Source organism: Pongo abelii, chromosome 10 (assembly GCF_028885655.2).
Source record: "Pongo abelii isolate AG06213 chromosome 10, NHGRI_mPonAbe1-v2.0_pri, whole genome shotgun sequence".
Classification (NCBI taxonomy): Eukaryota; Metazoa; Chordata; class Mammalia; order Primates; family Hominidae; genus Pongo; species Pongo abelii.
Genome location: NC_071995.2, coordinates 25,462,923 through 25,476,173, shown reverse-complemented (window position 1 = coordinate 25,476,173; position 13,251 = coordinate 25,462,923). Strand labels below are relative to the sequence as shown.

Sequence of the window (13,251 nt, the reverse complement as noted above, 5' to 3'; positions counted from 1 at the left end):
TTGTGTGGGGGTGAATGAATAAATGGGATGGGGATGGAAGTGAGTCCAGAGTTATCTTACATGGTTTATTTTTGAACCATGAGAATATCATATATGTTTTAAAAGTAAATTTTGATCGAAGATGAGAACATATCTGAGATGTTAGATATTAACTTGGATGGAAAGCCAAATGGTAATCATTGTTAATGGTACTTCAGGCCAATACTCTCCTAAAGAACAAAGAGAAGTGAAGGGGGAAGCACTTAAGAGATTGATTCCTACTGACTTGTACATATTACTGGTACTATCCCACTATATTTAGTACTTAAACTTTATGTTTCTTTGATTCCCGCAACTAACAGGAATTCCTTCTCCCTTTCTCCTACCACCCCTTTTGGCGAGAGAGGAGAATAAATGGAACTATTAATCATTTTTTCTACTTTTACAATTATAATTTGAGTCAGTGATGTGATTTCTTATATATTCTGGGAAGAGGGGATATAGAATCTGTGCAAATTATTTGCCGGTTTATAAGTCATTACAATCATTAAAAATATAACACCATTATAGGAAATATTACTTGCTTCCTAATGAACCATATTGTCTTTCCCCTTTAATTTTTATTTACAACATCAACAATGACAACGATGTACAGTTTTCTACTAATGTGTAACCAGATCCCCTGAGTGTGTAGCATGTGCTTTTGGAGTTAACTATTTTGGAAACAAGAAATTAGCCATTGTTGAAATTATTTTAAGAAAATGAAATATAACTCTAAGTGGGGGAAAAAAATCTCTGGTAATTGTTAATCTACTCAACTAATGGCTTTTCCTGCCGCCCAAAAGTTTTAAAGTTTCAAAGCTTTTTCCAATTTTCTACCCTAAATGACTTTATTTTTTGGGTTGTTATAGTGCTTTTATGAAACAAAGATGTGACTGTGTGTATCATTGAAAAATTGGCTTGTATTGGACCTCCTTTAAGCACTGAGCTTTTAAAAAAAATTACTGGTAGGAAAGCTGATTTTGGTGATGGGTTAGGTATAACTAGAGATTCATGTTCTCAAATTTTGGTCCTGACATTCCCTTCCACCTGAGCGAAGGAAAGAAAGCGGGGGGTATGTATGTGTCACAATGAGGTTTATACTTTTTATCTGGGTAGAATTTGTGTTCGATATAACCAAAATGTATGAATACCTACTGTGTGTCTAGCACTTGAGTAATTTCTTTTATCCAATGACCTTATAATTAAATAAGCAAAATTTCACCCAGGGGAGGCAGTCTGAGAATTCACCACACTAAACAGAAAACTAGAAGATGGGATAATGCTGTGTAAAGAGAGAGTGAGCACCCTGTGTGTTTCTAAGGAGAATGGAAGGAATTTATTCAGCCTAAGTAGCCTCTGTGTGGGTAAGGTTTTAGTTATGAGATAAATCAATGATCACAATATTAAATAAGTCATACCATTGCACTTATCAGTGCTCATGCAGTGACATAGTGAAAAAAATAATGAAGTAGAAACATCAGTTCCCTATATCAAAAGCTATGAGATATAAATGCTCCCAGCCAAAGAAGGCAAGATCTGGAAATTTTTAAAAATGTGGATATATAGAATAAATATGCAACCCTCCTGATAATGTTGGCTGATGAAGTGAAATTCACCAACTGTAATTCTGGCACAGAGAGACACACATAGTGCCTGCATACACACACACACCCACACACACACACACACACACACATACATCCTCAGAATATTCTTAATCATTTGCTATCTTATTTACATTTCATTTGCTAGAGTAAATTCTATCATTTGAAGTTTTAAAAAATATATTTCATTATTACTTAAGCAAAAATAAGGATTAATGTGATTGGCTTTCAAATAGCTTATTACCATTCAAATACTCTCTAGATAATTTATATTTAAAAAGGCAAAAAAAAAAAAAAAAAAAACAAACTGTGTCAGCTTCCGAAACATTCTAAATGGAGACTTAGCTCTAAGTAATCAAAATTGCTTTAGTTGTGCAGAGCAGCATTAAAAGCCTTGTCCACTAATTGAGTGAAGCGGCACAACTGAAGCAGCCTTGTCCCTCATTAGATGATCTTGCAGGCACTGTTTGTCATCCTGGGTTGCCGGGCTCAATCTAATAGTACTGCTGGCTCAAATTAATGGTAATTCGTTATGACACACTATGTCCTTCCAGCGAAACAACAATGCGAAGCCAGTGGGGCATCTGTCTACCACTGCTGCTTCTTGATCTCTTTCCTTTCCACTTTAGTTCAAGCGACCACCTTTGCATAATGCTTCTAAGTTCTTTAGCTAACTGGTGATTGGAGATGCCACCTGCCTGAAGAATCGCGTCCAGTTCTCTACCAGTAGTGTCACAGAAAAAGCATCTCTAACAATAGGTCGAGTCAGTCTGAAACGTGAAGACATTTTCTAACGGAAGCAAAACTCATTCGTTTGTGTATGTTTCTTGTTTTTTGTTTTTGTTTTTTTTTTTTGAGATAGGGTCTCACTGTATTGCCTGAGCTAGACTGCAGTGGTGTGATCATAGCTCACTGCAGCTTCAACCTTCTGGGCTCAAGCGATCCTCCCACCTCAGCCTCCAGAGTAGCTGGGACTACAGGCACATGCCAACATGCCTGGCTAATTTTAAAATTTTTCAGTATAAAGATGGCCTTGCTATATTGCTCAGGCTGGTCTCAAAATGCTGGCCTCAAGCAATCCTCCTGCCTTGGACTCACAAAGTACTGGGATTACAGGTGTGAGCCACTGTGCCAGGCCTGGGACTTCTTTTGGAATGTAAATACCTCACTTGTATCTAATCATGGGGAATATTAATAAGAAATCTGGAGATATGGTGTTCATGAATGTGATGTAAATCCAAAGATAATGAATATTTTCTGACTCTTTGACTTTGGTTATTCAATACCTTTTGGAGGAAACTTCATGTTTATATGATGAGCATTGCTGTTCAGAATGCTGCTTTTCTATTCTTAAGAGCAGGCAGAATGCTGGAAAATGTTCTAACAGTGATGCAATCAGCCATTTCCTCCTAGCAACTCTAAACTGTGTTTGTACCAATCAGTTTATTGTGTTCATTCAAATAATTTCATCTATCTGGAAGGATGACTCAACTCAACACATGAAGAAACATCTAAATAATATCTGGACATGGCTTTTCATTTGAAATCCTCGAATTACCCATGAATAGAGAAAAGGTCACATATATTGACCAGTTGACTCTGCAGTGTTGAAAGTGGTGATGCTTAGTCAGTATGGGGTGCCGGACAGTTGTATCACCCACTGTTTTCCCAAGGTTCAGTCTTAGTCTCACTGTAGGGTGTCTATTCCAAGCAATATGGGCACAGTGTGATTTTAACAATGTTAAAAGCCTGCCTACCACCATACCATGTATTGTTTGAAATCCCACAATTAGATTCAATCCTTTGGGCTATATATTTTTTAAATGTTTCTTAGCATAATCTAATTGCTTGGAAGAGCTAATATATTACAACTAGTTATCAGTAATCATTTATTCACTTATTTAATGTTTATTTCTATTAATCCTATCCCCTCCCAAAACATGCTCTAACAAAATCCTTCAGTTCAGAACTAGTTCCCATTCCCTCATTTCGCGAAATTCTTGCATAAAACCTAGATATATCGCTTTTACATGGTAGTTTGTAACGTGCCTTGATGAACGCCTGCTTTTTCCATTAAATCTGCTCCACCCACAGTCAGTCTTCACAATTTCAGCGAATAGTAATTCCATCCTTCTATTTGCTCATTTTAAGCATGTGGGAGTCATCCTTGACTCCTAGCTTTCACTCATACCCCCGTCCAGTCCACTGGAAAACCTCTGTGCAGAAAAAAAAAAATCCACATTCACCACTGCTACTCTGGCCCAAGATAATATAAACCGTTGCCTGGAATATGAAAATAGACTCTACCCTGACCTACGTTAAGTCTATTCTTAACATAGCCCTGGAAATAAATAGGGACATTTTTGGTGGTCAAAAGACCAGGGCGGTTCTACTGGCATTTCATGGGCCCAGTTTAGAGACACTAAATGGCCTGCCATGTGCTTGGTGGCGGGGTGGGGGAGGGGGGGGGGACAAAGAGGAGCTGTCCACTCAGAATGCCAATAAAAACCTCATTGAGAAATATTGAACCAATTAAAACCTAAGTCACCTGATTTTCCACTTACGCTCAAACTTTCACATTGGCTTTTAGTTTTTCTAAGAACAAAAGCCAGTATCCTAACTATGGCCTACAAGTCCTTACACAACCCTTGCCTTCCCCCTGGCTTATCCCCCCTCACTTCCTATTACTCTTGCATTCGCTCACTCCATTGCAGCCATTCTGAAAATACACTATGCCGTCATGCTATTGACTCTGTATGAAAAGTTCTTTCCCCAATTTACACATCCCTCACCTCCTTACTCATATATCTTCTTTTCTAGTCACCCTGTTTAAAATTGCAGATCCCGCTCTCAGATTCTTATCTACAAACTTTTTGTCTCCAAAGCACTTATTGCTATTTAATACATTGTGTTGTATTCTTGTCTTTCTTTACTCACCAGACTGTAAGCTGCATGAGAGATTTTTGTCTGTCTTGTTCCCTGCTGTGATCACATTGCTTAGAATAGTATCTGGCATATAGTAGGTGCTCAGTGGGCAGTTTTTGAGTGAATAAATTTAAACTTATAACAACCTTAGGTAGTATTGCATTAAGAAATGGAGATTTAAAAGCTGAAAGAGGCTAGTAGATTTGTCAAGAGACACTTAACTAGTAAAAAGAAGAATTTACACATGTTCTCATGAATACATTTATTCATCTACTAAGTATTTATTAAACTCTTATTTGAAGTCAGGCTCTGTTTTAAGTGTTGGAGGTAAAGCGATGAACAAAATAGACATGGTTATAAAACTAATTTTAGAGATGGCAAGTGCTATATCGGAAAGAAAGGAAAGGAAGAAGGAGGAGTGATGGATGGGGTGGAGGAGGCCTTCATGTTTTGTATTGTTTTCACTATAACCTGACTAGCTCATTTCCATATTAGTAACAATTACTTTATTTAATGCATTAGCAAACACTTGAAAACAAAATGGGGAATTGATACACAGGCATAGTTTGAAGAGTTTGTGTGATATGTTGGGAAGAAAATGGATTTTGACATCAGGCCATCCTGAGTTAAAATCTCAGCTCTGTCACATGTGACCATAGACAACTAAGTCCAACCCAGTATCCTCATTTGTTAAATGGAGTTAACCATGGGTACTTCATGGGGTAGTTGTGAAATCAAAAACCAGTGTAGATAAGGTGTCTAACATGAAGCACAGTAAGTCAATACATGTTTTCTTCAGACTTTTGGCTACTACATAGGAAGTGGAGTAAAATGTGATATAAATCCAAAGATAATGATAGTTTTCTGACTCTATAAGCTTGGTTATTCAATACCGTTTGGAGGAAACTTCATGTTTATATGATGAGCACTGCTGTTCAAAATGTTGCTTTTCTATTCTTAAGAGCAGGCAGAATGCTAGAAAAAGTTCTAGCAGGGATGCAATTAGATACTTCCAATTGGATGGGGTGCACCAGTAGAGATCTGTGTGCTGTGGTGGAAGACTGGGTATGAGGGGACTAGGTGCCAACTTAGAACCTTTGGAAACCTTTTTTTTTTGCCCCATTTAAATAATAACATATAACCTATGTATGTTTTGTCACTTTATTTAATAGCCCTTTTATTATTAGGAAAGTTATAAAATTTCTTGGAGAAGTATTTAGAAAATATAGTTTAGCAAAAGAAGAAAGTAAAAAATCCCTGTAATTCTGAATTAGCACTGTAATATTGCGCATTTATACTTCAAATCATTTTTATATCATGTGTGAATGTGTGTGCATCATTGGTTACATAAAGTACAAATCCTCTGATTATTTCCCAAAGTTAATACTTTGGAACACTAATGTTTTGGAAGAAAATTAGTGTTATTTGATAAGTATTTATCTCAGTGGTTAACTATATAAATGCTATATCTACTTGATGATAATGATGATACTATATTCTATATCTAGTATAAATCATCTCACTTATTTTATCACTGGAAATTTCTACCTTGTAATTTCTCACATTATTTATTTATACACATTACAATATCTGCTGTTACCTCCTAACACACAGAATTCTTGTCTGATTAATCTACTTAACTTTCAAATAGGCAGGAAAAGAAAAACTATTAACATTAATTACTGAGTTTTGTAAGCCATTAGTTCAATTAATCATCACTTTAAAGATGAGGAAACTAAGTCTCAGAAAGGTTTTACCACCTATAATAAGTTGAGGCCTGAACTCAAGCTTACATCTGTGTGATCCCAAAGTACATGTTATTTTTCTCTCTCCATTCTGCCTTATCTTATATGCAATATCTTATAATAAGTGCTCAAGAACTTTTTGTTGAGTAAATGAACAGATGAATGGTTGGATGGTTTCTGTTCAACAAATCCCCAATTTAACTCAAAGCAATGTGCATGTACACTTTAGTGAAGGGATTGGAGCCTTATTTAAATTTCAGTAGCAGAAAATACACTTGAATAGTAAAATATGTTTTAACTAAACAGAGAGGTTAGACACTTAGGCGGTATAACTGGAATTGAGGCTGTTTAATCATATAACTCTTATGATCATGAAATTGGATAAATGTTAGTCCCTTAGGATATGTAGCCTCTTGAGTATTTCATTAAATGCATTCATATTAAAATTAAAGGTTAAATAGATAGAAGTGGGGAACTTCAATTTTATGTCGCTGAAATTTGATGTTTTTAGAAGTTTTAATTTTTATGGAGACAAAATAGTTGTATGTTTTTAAGGCACATGTGATATGTTTATTTGAGCACACAATGTGTAATAATCACATCAGGGTCATTGGGATATCCATCAACTCAAACAATTATCATTTCTTTGTGTTAGGAACATTTCAATTCCACTCCTTTAGTTATCATGAAATATATAATAAATTATTGTGAGCTGTAGTCACCCTATTGTGCTACCAAACACTAGATCTTATTCTTTCTAACTGTATTTTTGAACCCTATTAATCATCCCCTTCTTATTCCCCCTCTTTCAAAATTTGATGTTTTTAAAGCAGATGTTTTCTCATGTATTTATCTATTTTGGTTTTGCAGCTAAAATTTTCTTTTATAACAGTCATTCTCAAATTGATAATTCAAAAATCTCTATGGTTTTAAAATTCTAAAATGTCTATGATTTCCAACTATTAACAAATTGTATTCTAAAAGTTGCCATACTTTGAGTTAAAAAATATTTCTACAGTCTAAGCCTTGATAAAGAAACAGTGACACTTGGATTGTATTACAATACTTGAGTACTGTTGAAAGACTAATCTCTGAAGACCAATTTAAAAGTAGAACGTCTTCCTATTACACATTTTATTATTACTTTTTAGCCATGGTATGCCATTAATGTTATGTATCAGGGAGTAATCTACATTTATTTTATATTATCTTAACATTGTTAGATTTTTCAAGGTAGATGTGTGTACTTTTTTTAAAAAAATGATAATGAGACTAAGTTAATGTGTTTTTGTTTCATAGTATGTAATTTTTAAAAGACTTGTTTGTTGAGTTACAATTTATGTACCATACACTTCATTCATTCCAAGTGTTCATGTCAATGTTTTTTAGTAAGTTCATGGATTATTCAGTATCACCACTACCCAATTTTAAAATATTTCCATCTGACAAAAAGAAGCTTTGCACTCGTTTTCACTCTCCATTACTCCTCCAGTGTTCCCCCATAACTCTAGGTAGCCATTGATCTGCTCTCTGTCTCTATAGATTAGCCTATTTTGGACATTTCTTATACTTAGAATTATACAATATATGGTCTTTTGTCACTGACTTATTTCACTTGATAAAATGTTTTTAAGATTCATCTGTGCTGTAATATGTATTGTATTCCTTTTTAAGGCTGAATAATATTTCACTGTAATGGATGTACCAAATTTTGTTTATTCATTTGTCAGCTAGTTAAAAAAATTTAGATTATTGATAACTTTTGACCATTATAAATAATGCTGCTATGAACATATGTATACACATTTTTGTGTGGACATAGGTTTTTATTTCTCTTGGGTATACACTTAGGAGTAGAATGGCTGGGTCATTTTGGTAACTCTATTTGTAAACTTCTAGGAATTGCAAACCACTTTCCATAGCAGCTGCAGCATTTCATATTTCCACCAGCAATCTGTGAGTGTTCCCACATCTCTATAGCCTCACCAGTGGTTGTAATTATCTATCTTGTTTTTATAGCCATCCTAGTGGATATATAGTGGCATGTCATTGTGACTTTGGTTTACATTTCTCTAATGGCTAATGATATTGAGCATCTTCTTTGTACATCTTCTCTAGTGAAATGTCTATCAGATCTTTTGCTCATTTTAAAATTAGTTATTTGACTTTTCATTATAGAGTTCTAAGAGTTCTTTATACATTCTGGATGTAAGTCAGTCCCTGGTCAAGTATATCATTTGCAAATATTTTCTCCCATTCTGTAGGTTGTCTTTTCACTTTCTCGATAGTGTCCTTAGAAGCAGAAATGTTTTTAATTTTCATGTCCAATGTATCCGTTTATTTCTTTTGTTGCTTGACATATCTGTTGGTATTGTGTCTGACAACGCACTGCTAAACCCAAGGTCATGAATATTTACATTTTCTTCTAAGACTTTTATAGTTTAGTTTCTACATGTAGGTGTATGTCATCCATTTTGAGTTAATTCTTATTTATATATGAGATAAGGGTCCAGTTTAATTCTTTTGCATGTGGATATTTTGTTATCCCAGAATAATTTATTGAAGATTGTATTACGTTCTAACACTAATTCTCTTACATCAGCTGGGTGTCCTGTAGTTCAATTCAATCTGATGCTAACTATTTGCAGTTAACATCAGATCCTACAAATTCAAGGACAAGGTCCTCAACAAGACTGTCCTTACTTCAAAGGCCAACTGCAAGTGGGGTCCCCAAGCTACCCTTATTTCTGCTTGGCAGAATTGGCTACAAAATTGGGAGTTCCTAAGAACCCCTTTAAGGTTTGATAGTTCACTAGAACAACTTACCTATCTCACAAAAAGTGCTATACTTAACAATTGCCATTTTATTATAAAGGATTTAAATGAATAGCTGGATAAAGGGGTACACAGGATATGTCTGGAATAATCTGGAGCACAAGTTTCTGTCTTCATGGAGTTGGTTGCAACACCCTCCTGGTACAGCAATATGTTCACTATCCTGGAAGCAATTCAAGCCTCATGTTCGTAGTTTTTTTTATTTTTTAAGATGGAGTCTTGCTCTGTTGCTTAGGCTGGAGTGCAGTGGTGTGATCTCGGCTCACTGCAACCTCCGCTGCCCAGCTTAAAGTGATTTCCCTGCCTCAGCCTCCCGAATAGCTGGGATTATAGGCGTGCACCACCATGCCCAGCTAATTTTTGTATTTTTGGTAGAGATGGGGTTTTGCCATGTTGGCCAGGCTGGTCTTAAACTCCTGAACTTCAAGGTATCCACCCTCCTTCTTGCTCTCCCAAAGTGCTGGGATTACAGGCATGAGCCACCGCACCCGAGCTCATGTTCATAGTTTTTATTCAAGGTATTTATTACATAAGCATGTAATTGGCCATGTGACTAAACTCAATCTTCAGATCTTCTTCTTTCCCCAGAGGTAGGAGGGGACTGGAAATGCCATCACTCTAATTACATGGGAATTTTTTTTTTTTTTTTTGAGGTGGAGTCGCGCTCTGTCACCCAGGCTGGAGTGCAGTGGCGCGACCTCGGCTCACTGCAAGCTCCGCCTCCCGGGTTCAAGCCATTCTCCTGCCCCAGCCTCCCGAGTAGCTGGGACTACAGGCGCCTGCCACCACGCCCGGCTAAATGTTTTGTATTTTTAGTAGACACGGGGTTTCACCATGTTAGCCAGGATGGTCTGGATCTCCTGACCTCGTGATCCCTCCGCCTTGGCCGCCCAAAGTGCTGGGATTACAGTCGTGAGCCACCGCCTCCGGCCGGGATTTTTTATTCTTTTGACAACCTCCCCCATCCTGTAGGCCATCTGTGGCAACAACCCTGTGCCACCTCATTAGCATAACAAAGGCACATCTATCACTCAGGGAATTTCAAGAATGTCTGAAACTCTGCCAGGAACCAGGGACAAAGACCAGATTTTAAAAAATATATTAATACTTATATGACAACTATTCTTCCTTCCATTGATTTGTCTGGGCAACCTTATCAGAAATCAACTAGCTACAAATGTATCAGTTTATTTCTGTACTCTCAATTCTGTGCCGTTAGATCTATATGTGTATCCTTATACCAGTACCACAATGTCTTAATTACTGTAGCTTTGTCATAAATTTTGAAGTTGGGAAGGATACATCTCCTAACTTTTTCTTTTTCTTTTTTTTTTTCAGGATTGATTTAGCTATTTTGGACTTTTTGTATGTCCATATGAATTTTAGGATCAGCTTGACAGTTTCTGTAAAAAAGCCAACTGGGATTTTGATAAGAGTTGTGTTCAATCTGTAGATTAATTAGGGAATATTATCATTTTAAGAATATTAAGTTTTCTCATCCATGAATGTGGGTTGTCTTTTCATTTTTTTAGATATTCTTTAATTTTTTTCAAAGATGTTTATAGTTTGTGATTCACAAGCCTTAGATTTCTAATGTTAAATTCATACCGAAGTATTTTATTCTTTCCATGCTATTATAAATGGAATTGTTACCTTCATATCATTTTCAGAATGTTCATTACTAGTGTGTAGAAATACAAATGATTTTTATATATTGATCAACTATCCTGCAACGTTACTGAACTTGTTCGTTAGCTCTTACAGTTTTTAAATTACTTCCTTAAGATTTTCTAAGTAAAAATAATAATGTTATCTACAAATAGCGATAATCATACTTCTTTCTTTCCAGCCTGGATGCCTTTTCTCTCTGTTTCTTATTTAGTGAACCTGTATGAAATCTCCAATAAAATGTTGAATAAAAGTGGTATGAACAAACATTCTTGTTCCTTATTTTAAGGAGAAAACAGTTAATGTTTTGCCATTAAGTATTATAGTTGTAGATTTTTCATAGATGATCTTTACTAGGTTGAGGAAGTTTCCTTCTATTGCTAGTTTGTTTAATGTTTTGATGGTTTTAAAGCAGGGTGTTGGATTTTGTCAGATGCTTTTCAGCATCTATAGAGATATTGTATGATTTTTCCCTTTATTAATATGGTATGTTATGTTGTTTGATATTTATATGGTAAATCAACTTTGCATTCCTGGGATAAATCCTACTTGGTTATAGAGTGTAATTCTTTTTGCCATTTTATGTACTCTAAAAGAATCTAAATATTCCAAAATTATTTAGGCTCTTTAAAATGAAAAAGAATATAAATTAATAGAAGTTGCACAAGTCACCTGGTCTTAGATTACTTCTAAGTCTGCAGCTCTGGTATGTTAGACCAGTATTTCAGAAGTGAAATTCTGTTTTCCTGAAAGTACAATTTGAAGTATTGTCATTAAAATACTGACCTGCATAATCTGGTTGATAATATAGGACCAACCTAAGATAAAAAATTGATAAGCTTTTTATTTATACAATTTTAATAAGCTTGTTGCAAGATCCCACATATAATTAATAAATGCTTAAACATCTTGAAGTCATATAATGTAGTCATTTTGGTGGCCAAACCTTAAAAAGCAGACAATAGCTGATGAACTTCTCCATATAAAACATATTCAACAATCACAAATAAATAATAAAATCATAATAAAATAGCTATATGTATTGAAAACTTAGATATGGGGTTCGTGACAAGCTTATGAAGCCATTTTGTAGATTGGGAAAATAAGCCTCCAAGAGGTTAGATAAATTTGCACAAACATTCCTGGAAATCAATAATTAAATTCTGCTGTTATGACACTGCAGTCTGTCTCTGATAAAGTGACCACTTATAGAGTGTTTCTGTTTTTATTTTGTTCTTCCTATTGTTGGTATTTTTGCCTGGAAATTATTCAGTGGGTTTATGAAGTATTTATTCTTCTATAACTTAGTGTCCTAGTACAATGTAGCACCATGCTTTGCTAAATGCTTATGTATTGCATAAATTTTATTTCATAAATTTATACATATACATGTATTCCATAAATTTTGTTCTATAAATGTATACACATATGTATTCCATAAATTTCAGTGCCCATTAGAATGTTTTGCATAAAGTATTGTAGCTCTAAGTAATATTGCATTATATATATATTTTAAACTATCATGGACTATAAAAAATGGTTGTAATTGTCTCAGTAAAACTAGGCTTAGGATCACTTCAGGCTATACACACACACTTGTGTGAGTGAGTTCGTGCATCACACATGCATGCTCACATGGCTGAATTAATCATATGATGACTTTTAAGTGATTTAATTGATGGCTCCAAAATAATTAGTTCATATTTTTACATTTCAGTTGTCGCTGTATCTTGAAATGTCATTAATAAAAATTTTTTAGTTTTTCATTGATTTTTCATTCATTGGCCAGTAACTAGCACAGTTGTATGATTTTGATGTTGTTTTATGGCTATGAATCTGGTCTAGAAAAAAAATTATTATAATGAAATTACTTAATATTTTTTCCAACATTTTGCAATAGAAATCTCATTTAACTATCTTTATGATTTTCAGTTTTTTTATTTGAGTATTTGGAATTACTTTGATTTCTCACTTAATGTTTTCTTTCTTTGTTTCAATTTTTCTTTTCTTTTTTCTTTTTTTTTTTTTTTTTTTTTTTAGCATTTCAAGAAATAGATAATATCAAGGACATCAGGACACCGGGAGTGGGAGAGATTGGACTGGGAGACTCAGCAGGTCAGGACATTTACATTACCATTTGCTGGTCATTGTTTTGCCATCAGTTTTACAATTCTCAAATCTCTTGTCACTTGCTTATTTCTTCCATGTGCTTGAGTTGTTCTCAGTTTGCAAATTATGAATAACACTCTAATAATGTAAGAAGCTGAGCATTTGGGTATCTTCCTTTTATAGTTTGAAGATGAAAATAATTAAAAAACTATGAAGAATAGAAAAAAAATCTTACGTAAGTTACATAGATGCCTGAATTTATATTTTTTCTGTATTTTTTCCTTGTATAAACTGTTTTGAAATGAAACTTCTTAATGACTTTCCCTTAATGACTTTTAAGAATC

General features: G+C 34.7%; 1 protein-coding gene across 7 annotated transcripts in view; it reads left to right on the top strand.

Moving 5' to 3' along the window:
- The window catches only part of SOX5 (SRY-box transcription factor 5), a 1,035,411-nt gene that overhangs the window by 340,033 nt on the left and 682,127 nt on the right, over positions 1-13,251 (top strand). For 6 of the 7 annotated variants that reach the window (XM_054526954.2, XM_054526957.2, XM_054526958.2 and 3 more), the window contains one exon: positions 12,839-12,913. The exons of the other annotated variant lie outside the window; for it this stretch is intronic. The gene's annotated coding sequence lies outside the window, so the exon portion shown is untranslated. The remainder of the gene's footprint in view (positions 1-12,838; positions 12,914-13,251) is intronic. 7 annotated transcript variants of the gene reach the window in all.